Raw genomic sequence first — 13,928 nt, 5'->3', positions numbered from 1 at the left:
ACCACATCAAATTTAGTATTTCATAAATTTAAACATGCTTCTTTACAAAACCAACAAATGTGTTTCTTAGATTTTCTTTTATTTTTCTACTTTATTTGATTTGTCCTCTGGGTAAAATAACTGTTCTTAGAGGGAATAAAATCCACTTTTGGAGGAGCCAGAGGTGTCAGGAGCCATTTCCCCCAAAAAATTATTTCAGGGACCATTGCCCTGGGGAGTTTGCAGAGAGCCTCACACCCCAACGGTATTTAGAGCTGTTTTATTGGCAGAGCCTATTTCACACCCAACTATCTTGAGAGCTGTTAGCAGAACCCGCCCCACATTCCAACTATCTAGAGAACTAGGTGTGTCAACTTGTCACTTCCTGACCGAGGAATCGTGACCTGACTGATTGTAACCTCCTGGAGGACAACCTCACAACCGGCTGGAACCATTGTTGCAAGATTCCTTCCTGGCCATGCCCCTGCCCCCCATCTCATCCCCAAATTCCTCATCCAGGGGCTATATAAGCTGCAACCATGACGCTAATAAACTGAGGCTTCGACAAACCTAGCTTGGCCTCCTTCCTTCCTCCCGCCCATGTCTTTCAGATAGCGCCTCTCCGGGACCCTGGAATAACTGACCAGCCAAGCGGGTTACAACCCCTAGACTAACTGACCCGCAAGACGGTCTACACAGAAGGAAGAGATTCTAGTCAAAATTTGTAAACCTCAGTTAATACAACTAAATTTGGTGCACTACACACATGCAATAAGTGTTTTTATAATTTTCTACATTCTGCATAGGAAAATGACTGTAGAGGTCGCATATGCTGTTAGGGTGACATTAGCATGGGCAGGTGATATTTGGTTTCTAATTTTACACATATAGTTGTGTAATGGATACATGTTGGTTTATAAGATATTTTAATATATTTTCTTGCTTTATAGTGTTTGAAATCTACATGAAGATAAATGCTTTACCACTGACATATAATTCCAGCCCTTTAGATTTATCTTTTTTGATATAATGTTCTCTTTAAAGATTCATAGGACCTTAGTACTCAGGGTGAGTAACTAGAGGTTGCATAATTAGAACTTTTCAGCTGAACTTGATGACACACAACAATAATCCCACCACTCGGGAAGTAGAGATGGAAACTTCACAAATTCTAAGCCAACCTCAGCATCATAGATTTTTATTTAAAAAATTAGAAAAAATACAAAATAACAGGAACAACAAAACAGAACTTTCTGAAGCCACCTTGTGATGCCACAATTTAAAATGTTCATGAAAATACTTGCTCAAAAATATGATCAACTTTTTCTATTAACTTATAAGCCTGCTACAATTCTGAATGCTTCTGAGGTTGTAGAAAATATCATTCAATTTAAGTTTAATCCAGTCAGTGAGTCTTTATAAAAGATTTCTCATTCGTATTATTGAATACCATAAAGATGTCAAACACAGAGATTGTGTACTAATGGACAGATGAAGATTGAATACTGTCTACATCAATTCTAACAGTTGTTTTACAATTAATTTAAGAAATTCAGGATCCACATCTATTGGTATGAGGTGAATGTGCAACAGTTAGCAGAATACAGAATATTCTCCAGAAAAGTTAGCTACAGATGAGAGTTCAGTGTGCAACTAAAACCTCCATTCAATTCTCCTCTGAATATTCTAGTGATTTCCTTGGGGGGGGGTTTAAATATACAAAACCTCTATTAATGTAAAGTATCTTTATTGTATTCTATCTGCTTGGGAAGCCACTGAAATAATTCACAAATATAACAAAATCAGTGACACCTGGTCCAGCTTTATAGACTGGGAATACTAGTTACTACATGTTCTGTTACAAAGGAATAATACATAAAGTAGTCAGTACAGCTGGGCGGTGGTGGCGCACGTCTTTAATCCCAGCACTCAGGAGGCAGAGGCAGGCAGATCTCTGGGAGTTCGAGGCCAGCCTGGTCTACAAGAGCTAATTCCGGGACGGGCACCAAAGCTACAGAGAAGCCCTGTCTCGAAAAAAAAAAAAAAAAAAAAAAAAAAGTAGTCAGTACAATATCAGTAAGTAGACAGTGCCCTATATGTGGCAATTATTATTTGCATGTGTTTGTTGTATGTGTGTGAGTCCATATGCTTGCAGGTGCACATTCATACACATGTGTGCACAGGCAGAGGAGAGCATTTAGTGTCCTCCTCTTCCACCGTGTTCCTTATTCCCTTCTATGGGCAAAGCTGTATTCTGCCCCAATAAACCCCCACACTGGACTTACAGGCTCATGTATAGCCCCATGCAGATTTCCATATAGGGATCAAACTTATGAAAGTTCAATAACTTTTGATTCTCTGATTTTATCATTATTCTTTCTAAATTATCTAGCTGTTATAATAAAAAAATCCTTTCGTGTCAATCATACAGTTTAATATCGTGAACTACTGACAAGCATTATGAAAGAAAACTGAAAAGTAGAAAAATATTACTGAAATAAGGAAATATGAGATACTAAACTGGCAGAGTCATATGTTCACCAAATATCAAAATCATAGGTTCCTTTAAAAAATATTCAAATAAAAAATTTCAATGTTAACTGTTTAATGGTATTTTACTTGGCTTCTAAAGTTACTCCAATGAAAATAATAATAATCAAAAATGTGTGTTAATGTCCACAGTGTAATCACATTATCATAAAGGAAGCTGGACAAAGCTTCATCTTTTTAGTACGAACACTGTTGTAAAATCAGCACAGTGATGAACAATTGTTTTCTTAACATCTGCAAGCAAACCATTTTTTCATCCAACTAGTAGTACTTTATGAATACACATACAATAGATGGACAGCCTTAAAGGGCAGCTTACAACAAGCAGACAATGCAATCCTCTTTTAAAGCAGCTGTATTTTCCCCTAATATAATTTAAGATGAACTTTGGTCTCAATGAATCTTCATCTCGCATGAGATTTCATTTTTAGGGTGTGTTCGAGCTTCAACCTAAAAAAAAAATACAGTAGCTGTAGCAAGGGGCAGCTCACAGATCACACACCACAGTATTTTCTTGATGATTTTTAATACTTGCGCTTACAGAAATTCTTAATTAAATATTCAACACTAGCATCTAATTTATTTCTGAGAAAGATAGAAATTAATTGGAACCAGACAGATGGTTCAGTGGTTAAGAGCACTTGTTGCTCTTGCAGAAGACTTGGGATTGGTTCTCAGCATCCACATTACAACTGTATTTACTGCCAGTTGCATGATATCTGATGCTCTCTGACTTCAATGAGGACTTGCCTGTATATGGTGCACATAAACTTATGCAGGCATACACACAAAATCATAAATAAAAATAATAAATAAATCTTTAAAAGAAACTAGTAGCAAGTACAAGTTGGAATAGTTTCAATAAATGTGAACTCCTGAAACTGAAAAGATTCTGCATGGCAAAGAATGCAGTAAATAAGATAAAATGAAAGCCTATAGAATAGAAAGTGATCTTCACCAACCCCACATCTGACAAAGGGCTGATCTCCAAAATATATAAATAATTCAAGAAACTAGACATCAAAATACCAAATAATCCAATTAAAAGGTGGAGTACAGCTAGGTAGTAGTGGTACACACATTTAATCTCAGCACTTGGGAGGCAGAGGCAGGTGGATCTTTGTGAGTTTGAGGTCATCCTGGACTACAAGAGTTAGTTCCAAGACAGCTAGGGCTGTTACACAGAAACATGCTGTCTTGGAAAAAAAAAAAGCAAAAAAAAAAATGGAGTACAGATCTAAACAGAGAAATCACAACAGAAGAATCTCAGATGGCCAAAAGACATTTAAGAAATTGCACAACATCCTTAATCATCAGGGAAATGCAAATCTAAAGGACATCTTATGTTGGAGAGGATGTGAAGTAGGGAAAACTCCTCCACTGCTTGTGGGAGTGCAAACTTGTGCAGTCACTTTGGAAATCAGTATGGCGGTTTCTCAAAAACTTGCCAGTCAATTTACCTCAAGACTCAGTGATACTATTTTTGGGTATATACCCAAAAGATGCACAATCGTACCACAGGAACACTTGCTCAACTGTGTGTTCTTAGCAGCATTATTCATAATAGCCAGAACTTGAAAACAACCTGAATGCCCTCTTTGGATAAAGAAAATGTGGTACATTTACACAATGGAGTATTATTCAAGTCTAAAAAAACAATGACATCATGAAATTTGCATGCAAATGGATGGAACTAGAAAAAATTCATCCTGAGTAAGGTAACCCAGACTCAAACGCAGTATGTAGTCACTCATAAGTGGGTACTAGGTTTAAAGCAAAGAATTATCAGACTACAGTCCACAGTTCCAGAGAAGCTAGGTAACAAGAAGGACCCTAAAAGGGACACACGGATTGTTCTGGGCAGGGGAGATAGATGAAATCTCCTGAGTAAACTGGGGGTGGGGAGAATAGAGAGGAGGGGTTATGGGATGAAAACATGGCGGAATGGGATGGTCGAGTTGGAGGAGGGACTGAGTGAGAGGGAAATGAAAGAGGTATCTTGATAGAGGGAACCGTTACAGAGTTAGGGAGAAACCTGGTGCTAGGGAAATTCCCAGGAATCCACAAGGATGACCCCAGCTAAGACTCCTAGCTATAGTGGAGAGGGTGTCTGAGCTGACCCTCCCCTGTACTCAGATTGGTGAATCCAACTGTCACCATAAGAGCCTTCATCTTGTGACTGACAGAAGCAGATGCAGAGCCAAGCACCAGGCCAAGCTCTGGGAGCCCAGGCAATGAGAGAGAGGAGGAGTTATATGAAGTGGCGATCAATACCGTGATGGGGAAATCTGTAGAGACAGCTGAACCAAGCTCATGGGAACTCTTGAACTCTAGACCAACAGTTGTGGAGCCTGCATGGAACCATGCTGGGTCCTCTACATGTAGGTGAAGAGTTGTGTGGCTTGATTTTTTTGTGAGGGCCCTGACAGTAGGTCCAGGATTTTTCCTGGGTGTCTGAGCTAGCTTTTTGGAGTCCACTCCCTATGGTGGGATGCCTTGCTTGACCTTGATGCATGGGAGAGGAGCTTGGTCCATTCTCAACTTAATGTGCCAGGTTTTGGTGACTCCTCATAAAAGGCCTTCTCCTTCAGAGGGGTGGATAGGGGTGGGTTGGGGGAGCAGGTTGTGAGGAGTGGCGGGACGGAGAACTGTGGTGGGATGTAAGATAAAAAAATAAAATAAACAACAACAACAAACCTTAAGTACTTGCAGTTTTCATAGAAGGAAGGTATCTAGCTAATTAGTAAATACATTTCTTTGGTGGACTGCAAGGTCTCAGTAGCTCTGCCACTGTGGTAAGAAAGCATCCTAGTCAGCATATGTTCAACCAGGCAATGCTTGTACCATCATCACTTTTATTTATAAAAGCAGGGACTGGCCAGGCTTAAAGTGCAGTTTATGGAGTATAAAAGTGATCACTTTCAAAATACAGAAAACATAATTCACTCTGTAGAATACTCTGTGCAAAATTCATGATAGAATGCTGAAAAACCACAAGTAACTGTTAAGTATATTCTCTATCCAAGATTAAATATCAGGTTCTATGAAGGAGCAATAGTAATATAAGATCAAGTTCTTATCCTCAGGAAACTCATGATTTTCCAGGGAAGCCAAGACTTGAACCAAATACATTGACATCAATACTAGACATTATGGAATGAAGTGTTAGGTGGATAAGTTTAAATTAAGTTCAAGCCTTTCAGGGTAATACTGGGGATAGACATTTATTTATTATATTTCACCCAAGTAAGTTGAGTGAATAACATTATTATCCTTGGAAAAGAAAGTCAGTGCCTTCTTTATCAATTAACCTGTTATGCATAATTACCTATTCTTCTCCATATCCACTTCCTTGCGGTCTATTATAAATGAGATTGTCAAACATCTGCTTAGGGATACAATATAGGACCATAAGAAGTTGAACTTAAGATTACATTTTAATGATGTTAGGGAAAGATGGAATGTTACCATTTATATTCAATAAATACATATCAACTTCACAGAAAATTTTAATTGGCGCTGCAAGTTAGCTTAAATCCAGAGGCCTAAAGCCAAAAGACATAATGCCAGAAAAAATTTACAAGTATGAATAATGTTATTTCAAAAAAAAAAGCTGTGGTTATATTCATTTGTCTCCTATCAGATCCACTGGTAATTAGCAACAAAAAATTTCATTAGACATCAAGTTTAAAAACTTTTCTGGAAGAATGTCTAAAATAATATGGGTTTTTTTAGTACAGCTATGTAAGAATCACTACATTTATAAAACTATTTAAAGCTACTTCTCAGGAGAAGTATTTCTCCAAGGCCTTATGTCCAGAACCTGATTAATCCTTGTTCTGAAGCACAAGGTTGGGGTGATTTATCAAACAAGAAAGATCTTACAGTGTCCTTTTCCCACATTTTAACCTTTGAAATTTATGAGCTATTGAATTGCCTTACTGTGCATAGCCTGCTGTTTCTTTTGGAGTTTGGAGTTTATTATTATGAAATAAGAGTAGGAATTTAGTTTCTAGAATCATAGACTGACAAAAACCCAGTACCAAGCACAAGAAACATACCAAAATAATATAAGCTGTTTCTATACCCCTTGCTTACCTGATGTGGGATGTCCCTTGTATGCTATGAATATGATTTATTACCATTGATAAATAAAGAAACTGCTTTGGCCTGTGGTAGGGCAGAATATAGCAAGGCAGGAAATTCAAGCTGTGATAGAGGAGAAAAGAAGTTGGAATCAGGGAGACACCATGTATCTGCCAAAGGAGAAAGACACCAGGACCTTACCAGTAAGCCACAGCATCGTGATGATACATAGATTAATAGAAATGGATTAGTTTAAAATGCCAGAACTAGCCAAAAAAAAAAATGTAATTAATATAGTTTTGTGTGATTGTTCAGGTCTGAGCAGTCAGGAAACACAAGAACAGTCTCTCTTTACACTTACTTCTCTCTTTACACTTTATAAGAACCTATTGTAAAAGGTGCTGTACACTTAAGGCACAAGTCTACTATGAGTTGAGATGAATCTAATCTGAAAAATCTCCTTCCTGTGGCTCTCATAATAACAGAAAGTGTTACTCAAGCTGCTAGTATAAGAAAGCAATTAGTGGCCCTACCCAGTTGTGACACCTATGAACCACAACAGTGGCACGATATCTGTAGAAGTGCAGAAGAGCCTCTCTCATTTGGCAAAACCACTCTCGGTCTAATCGGATTTAACACCCACCCCATGGGTGGGAAATCTTGGACCTGCAAAACTAGCCAGCTTCCCATACCTAAAAGGTCATGATTCATAAGAGAAAGTCTACTACAGTCATTTTGCTAGGTCAATATAATCCCTCGCTTCATTTCGAATATTACTTATATAGAGAGATATTGTTTATCACACTTTTGATCAAAGAAGCTTCTTTGCAGCAAATGAAAAGCATCATGGAAAACCACAACTAGATATGATACAGAGATCAATGAATCATAGTGTTCCCAGTCTCAATAAATATATTGACACCACGGCGTCTGCATCCATGGTTCAGGGGATATCACAGAAAAGGAAGTGAAACTACTATAAAAGCCAGAACTTCAAGAATTCAGCTTTAATCCTGTCTCTCCTAGAGATGGTTGCATAAATAGAACTTGAACAATGACAATATGAACAGCATGGAAGGGGAAAATTTTATGGTGTCCTATCTCTACACAAAGGTGTACAGGCAACTAATGACTGCTGAAAGAGGGAGAATCAGCACTCTCATGAATGAGCATCCTAACTGGTTATCAAATACAAAGTTGACAGCCTCCAAACCACAGGCACACAAACAATAAAAACAAATCCATAAGTTTTATTTATATATTGGTGCATTTATGTAACAATAATAAAGGGAAAGACTTTCAATTTAAAAATGGGTGGGGAAAAAGAGAGGTTTGAGGGGGAATGTATGAGAAGAAGGTATGAGAAGAAGGTGAGAAGGTATGAAAGGAAGAAAGAGAAGGGGAGAAATGACATGAGTATATTCTAATTTAAAATGTGCTTTAAAAGAGTTGTAACTAAAAGGAGAGACCGTAGCTCTGACATGCACTCCGAATGGAGCAGTGCTGCTGAGTAGCTTCAATCATCACCTGATAATGGGAATCATGTAGTCTGTTGATGGTTGCCACAGACACCAAATGTTTCTATTCTTTTTCTCATTAACTTCTGGATACACTTGAATGTTCTTGCTATGACACTGCTTTGATTATTTCTTTGGGGTGCCCTTAGCAGATTTTTAATTCATTCTCCGTATTAGTGACTCCTGCTACTGACAATGGAGAGACACATGTCTCTGATTCTGTAATGCAACCAAATGCCAGAGAAGCTTAGCTTTTTTTTTTATTTCTAAATATACTACAAGATTAAAAGCTGATGGAATCCCAGACATAGTTTCTTGAAATATAGCACCTCAGCACTGAAGGAAACAGCAGAAAAATTTTCCTGTTATGAAAACAAGGAAGATCACTCTGACCTTTGGCTGCCTAGCCCCTCTATCAGGCCATAGGATGCTATTGGATTCATGCCCTCTAAAACCTGAAAGAGACGGTACTTTTAAATGACTCCAGTTCTGTTCATAATAATACAAATCAAGCTGGGTGGTGGTGGCACACACCTTTAATTCCAGCAATCGGGAGGCAGAGGCAGGCAGATATCTATGAGTTCTAGGCCAGCTTGGTTTACAGAGTGAGTTACAAGACAATATACAAAGCTACAGAGAAACCCTATCTCAAACCAAAAAAAAAATTAGTTAATAGTTGTATTATCATTGTTATTCACATAAATAGCCACCAGACACCAGCTGCATTTTAATTAATGTAAGTGTTAAATTTTTTCAGCTCCTATTGTATTCACTCACTTCACTCACACTAAGATTTCTGCTCTTAAGTTAGGACTTATTAACTCCATCCATATGGAACACAATTAGCAAGTCATTTAAAAACTATTTGCAAAATGCATATTGTATGATCATGTGTCTAGCTTCCAGGACACATTATTCTTCTATGACATAAGGAGAGAAGAATGCGAAATAAAAGAATGGATTGCATCATTACATAATTTTAAACATTTCTCAGACATTTCTTGTTGCTGAGTTGCTCTGCCTCAAGAACCAGAAGCTTAGAACATGGTATGCAAACCAGGCTGGCCTCAAACTCCCTGCTTCTGTGTCTAAATGCTGGGATTAAAGAAATGTACCACAATGCTCAGCCTTCAAATTCCATTTTTAATACTATTTAAAGATAAATTTTACTGATTTTAAAATCCATGTTTCTACTTTAGCATTTCTGAGAACAGGCTCTTTGTTTCAATCAGAACCTTATGGCCCCTAAGAGTCAGGCACCAGCCTTGCAACAGAGTCCCAGCTCAATAACATGAGAACACAGGAAAAAAAGTGGACTGAAGAAACACAGACTGAACTTGAAAAGTGAGTGACTTTGTTGGTAACTATAATCATTGACAAGGTGGCAGATACTTTTAGAATGAATTTTTCTGTTGGCAAGTTTGAATAGTCATGCTCTAGCTGGTAGAGTTATGCTGGGGATGAACAATTTTGATGAGTATTTGGAACATGATAGCACTTGTATATTTTCGAATACTACTACCTGCTGTGGGATAATGCTATTGTACACTGTAAAGATTTATCACTTATATTGGTTTAATAAAATACTAATTGGCCAGTAGCCAGGCTGGAAGTATTGGTGGGGCAACGAAGCTAGGAGAATTCTAGGAAGAATCCAAGCAGAGATGCAGTCACCAGTCAGACACAGAAAGCAAGATGAGGATGCTGCACTGAGCAAAGGTACCAAGCCATGTGACTAAACATAGACAAGAATTATGGGTTAGTTTAAGTTGTAAGAGCAAGTTAATAATAAGCCTGAGCTAACGGGCCAAACAGTTTGTAATTAATATAAACCTCTGTGTGTTTCTTTGGGACTGAACAGCTGCAGAACTTGATAGGACAGAGACTTCCATCAACTACCAACATCTGAAAACCAAAACTTTTTACCAGCCGTGCCTTATTTCTGCAGCCTTGAGTACCCTGGTTTGTGAAAACAAACTAGCCCTCTTCCCAAAAAGTTTCCTCCAAGTCGTTCCCCAAAATCTACTAATTAGACTCTTTTCACTTAATTGAAGTATAAATTTCTTTTGAGACCATGAACATCCACTCTGAATAATATACAGTTCTAGTGCCAACTGGGAGACAAGCCAGATGGTAGCATCATAGCCAGCTGTGCATATGAATACTTCAAAAAAGAGTTACCACATATTTTCATCTGTACAGTCTGAGTCTCCAGAGAAGCCATTTGTTCTAAGGGATCTGAAGAAAAGCTGTTAGTGTTCTGTTACTTGGAGGGGCTTTATGGCTAATATCTATAATATACTGTCTAATATCAGAATAAAAATAATTTATTTTGAGAACTCATTGAATTTTCTGATAAATTTTTAAAGATTCTTTACACAAATACTACCTTAGTCAGTTGTATTAAGAATGCTACATTTTTTTCTGATAAAAAATAATTACTGTGACTTTATATAGTGTGCATGAAATCCTAATGCTTCAGAATCCGAGACTAGAGGATCAGGACTCTGAGGCCATCCTGTAGTGCAATAAACTCAAGACCAAGTTGGGCTGCACTGTGAAACTATCCCCAAAACAAGATAAAGCAAATACTGCCACTCTACAAAAGACTGTTTTAAGCTTCCCTTTCTTACTTTTTGAGAGGAGTTTTCAAAGAATCCCAGATGGAATAGGTCTGAGGTGTTTGTTGCCTGAGGTTGGTGGAAAGCTATATACAAGGAGGCTCCATACAGAAAGTCAGCTGAGCATGAACGGTCTAGTAAGTAGGAGACTGCTGCTTCATCTGGAAGACATTACCTTAACAAAATTTCCTTTTAATTTATCGTTCTCTTGGCTTTTATTGTTGTTGTTTTCTCTCCTTAAAATTGGTTGTCCCTGATAATGAGAAGGCATCTGAGAAAAGGTTCATTTTTTTCTCAGCTGAACTGAGAATTGAACTCAGCTGCTCTCCCAGAGGTTCTGAGTTCAATTCCCAGCAACCACATGGTGGCTCACAACTATCCATAATGAGATTTGGTGCCCTCTTCTGGCCTGCAGGTGTACATTCAGGTGGAACACTATACAAATAAGTAAATAAATATTTAAAAAAAGAAAAAAAGGAAGGAAGGAAGGAAGGAAGGAAGGAAGGAAGGAAGGAAGGAAGGAAGGAAGAAAGGAAGGAAAGAAGGAAGGAAGGAAGGAAGGAAGAAGATTTGGTTTTAGTATGACAGATACAGATTTAGGACCTAAGTTTTTTTCTTTATCTACAAACTATATTATATACAGAAAATTTAACAGTAGTGGTAAGACTTCAGTCCTGTGTCTGGTTCTTCAATAAGGTCAAAAAAATTATGCCAGTCATCAAAGCTCTCCATAGTGGAGTTTTCCTTCTATATAATGGGCCATAGTGTCACAGAGTCACTGCAATTCAAAGAATACACAGTTTTATAGTCTTGCTGTGTAAACACAGCCAGAATAGGAACAAGATTTGGCTGCTGTTGAGATCATCATGTATATATGTCCATTCTGAATATTTTTAAGTTATAGGAAGAAGAGTGTGAATGTTAGAAAACATGTTCTCACCAGAAGATAGATAATACAATCCTATAAAAAAGCATAATGAAATTATCTGGGAGACTCTAGACCTTAAGATGCTTTTTAATTACTGAGAAAATTAAAATAGTAGCCACTAAAATTTTACAACTAAATTTTATTTTTTTCTTTCCAAAGGATAATATGATTGAATTTACCTATGTTGTAGGATTTTGATGCCCTTTCCTGGGATGCATGGACAAATGCGTATTTACCACAGTTAGAGTACCCTTAAAAGCCCCCCCCCCAAAAAAAACGTAGCCTAGTTTTGTAGTCGGAAGATGCTCATTAGTTCCTGGCTGCTCTGAAATAATTACACAAAACTGTATTAATTAAAATACTCCTTGGCCAACCACTTCAGCATATTGCTAGCTAGCTCTTGTATCTTTAATTAACCTCTTTCTATTACTCTTATATTTTACCATGAGGCTTGTGGCCTACTGGCAAGCTTCCAGCTGACAGCTTGTGTCTTTCTCCTCTGCTGGCTGCATGGTGTCTCCCTGACTCCACCTTCCTTCTCCCAGCATTCCCTTTAGTTTTCCCACCTAGCTCTATTCTGCCCTGTCATAGGCACAAGAAGCTTCTTTATTCATTAACCAATAAAAGCAACATATATACAGAAGGGCTTCCCACATCATAGTTTTATGAACCAATATGCAAAATGTATAAGGAACTCATAAAATGATTGCAAAACTCAAATAATTCAACTAAAATAGCAATATGTCTAAATTGTCATATTGTATAAAAGGCAGACAAATGCCAATATAAAATAGTGAATATCACTAATCATAGGAGAAATGTTTACACAGAAACCACAGTGAGATATCCAATAACAATAGTAAAAATGGATACTACCAAAAAGACAAAGATTACAAATTCTAATGAGAATACAGAGAAAAATGAATCATAGATTATTATAACTGCTATGAAAAATAGTAAGAAGCCTCCTAATTAAAAATGGAATGACAATATTGGCCTAAAATCGAAGTAAAGAATTTTTTCCTAATGAAAAGAAATCAGTTTGTTGAGATGTATACTTTCTCACGTTCACAAAAACATCTTTTGCAATATCTAAGAAATGGAAACTAAGTATCCATCACCTAATGAGAAGATAAAAACAAGATGACACATATACACAGTGGGAAGATAGCCACAATTTAAACACTTCATTTGCTAAGGGTAATCCACGTACAGAAAAACCACGTGATTTCTCCACATGTGAGATTTAAGAACGCATAATGAATAAGCAAAATTGGCCAAAATAACCTGTCAGTGAACCAAAAGCACAGTGAATAATGACATTCACTCCTAGCCTTGGCTAAATCACATGTCCTCCTGTGGCAGCTTCCCTAATCCCAAACCCTTTCTCCCCTCCTCCCAGCCTTTTACAATAAAGAGTCTCTCTGCATTGGAATTTTCCAGAGTCTGTGTCATTGCCTCCAGCCTCCTTGCTCCCATCTCCTGGGGAACCAGGGATGGCACAAGAGGCCCAACAGGTTTAGGATTCAATATCAGAATATTAATGTTTTCCACATTTTCACATATTATAATTAAAATATAATCCAGTAATTATAAAAGTTGTATTTAATGAACACATAATATTATATCCCTTCCATATATATAAAACAAGTAATAGGTATAAGTTTAATACTAACAAATAATGTACTGTTTGGTTCTTAATGAAAACAGTAACATTCTCTATTAGCCCTTAATGGTATGATTGTTTTCTCTTTGACTCCTCAGAATGTATCAAAAGCCTTCTAAAAAGCCTGCACCAGGTTTCTGGGGTTTTTTTTGAGGAAACTCATTTTAAATATTTACATTGGTTTGTTTTGTTCTACACAAGTACTCAGAAACTATTTCTTCCTGATCCTACTTGCTACACTAGAAAGTAATAGTTTCCGTACGTGGGTATTTCCTATGTTTCAGCCTCTGTGTGCTGCTACAGGCGCCTTCTACATGGGCTTGGTCCATTCACTCTTACACATCTACTCAGTAGATCCATGGAACAAGCGAATATTAGAGAACAGATTTTACAATCCTTCAAAATCTTCTAGTGATCTATTAAATATCCCAATGACTTTAAAAAAATAATTCCATTGCAATGATTTATTATTGAGGGGTTGAGCATGTGTGTGTGCCATGGTGTGAGTATGGAGATCAGAGAATTACCAGGAATTGATCCTCTACCCCTACTAAGATCTTAGGAGCGGAACCCAGGTCATC

Source organism: Microtus ochrogaster, linkage group LG9, assembly GCF_000317375.1.
Source record: "Microtus ochrogaster isolate Prairie Vole_2 linkage group LG9, MicOch1.0, whole genome shotgun sequence".
NCBI lineage: Eukaryota > Metazoa > Chordata > Mammalia > Rodentia > Cricetidae > Microtus > Microtus ochrogaster.
Note: the sequence above shows the minus strand (reverse complement) of the source record.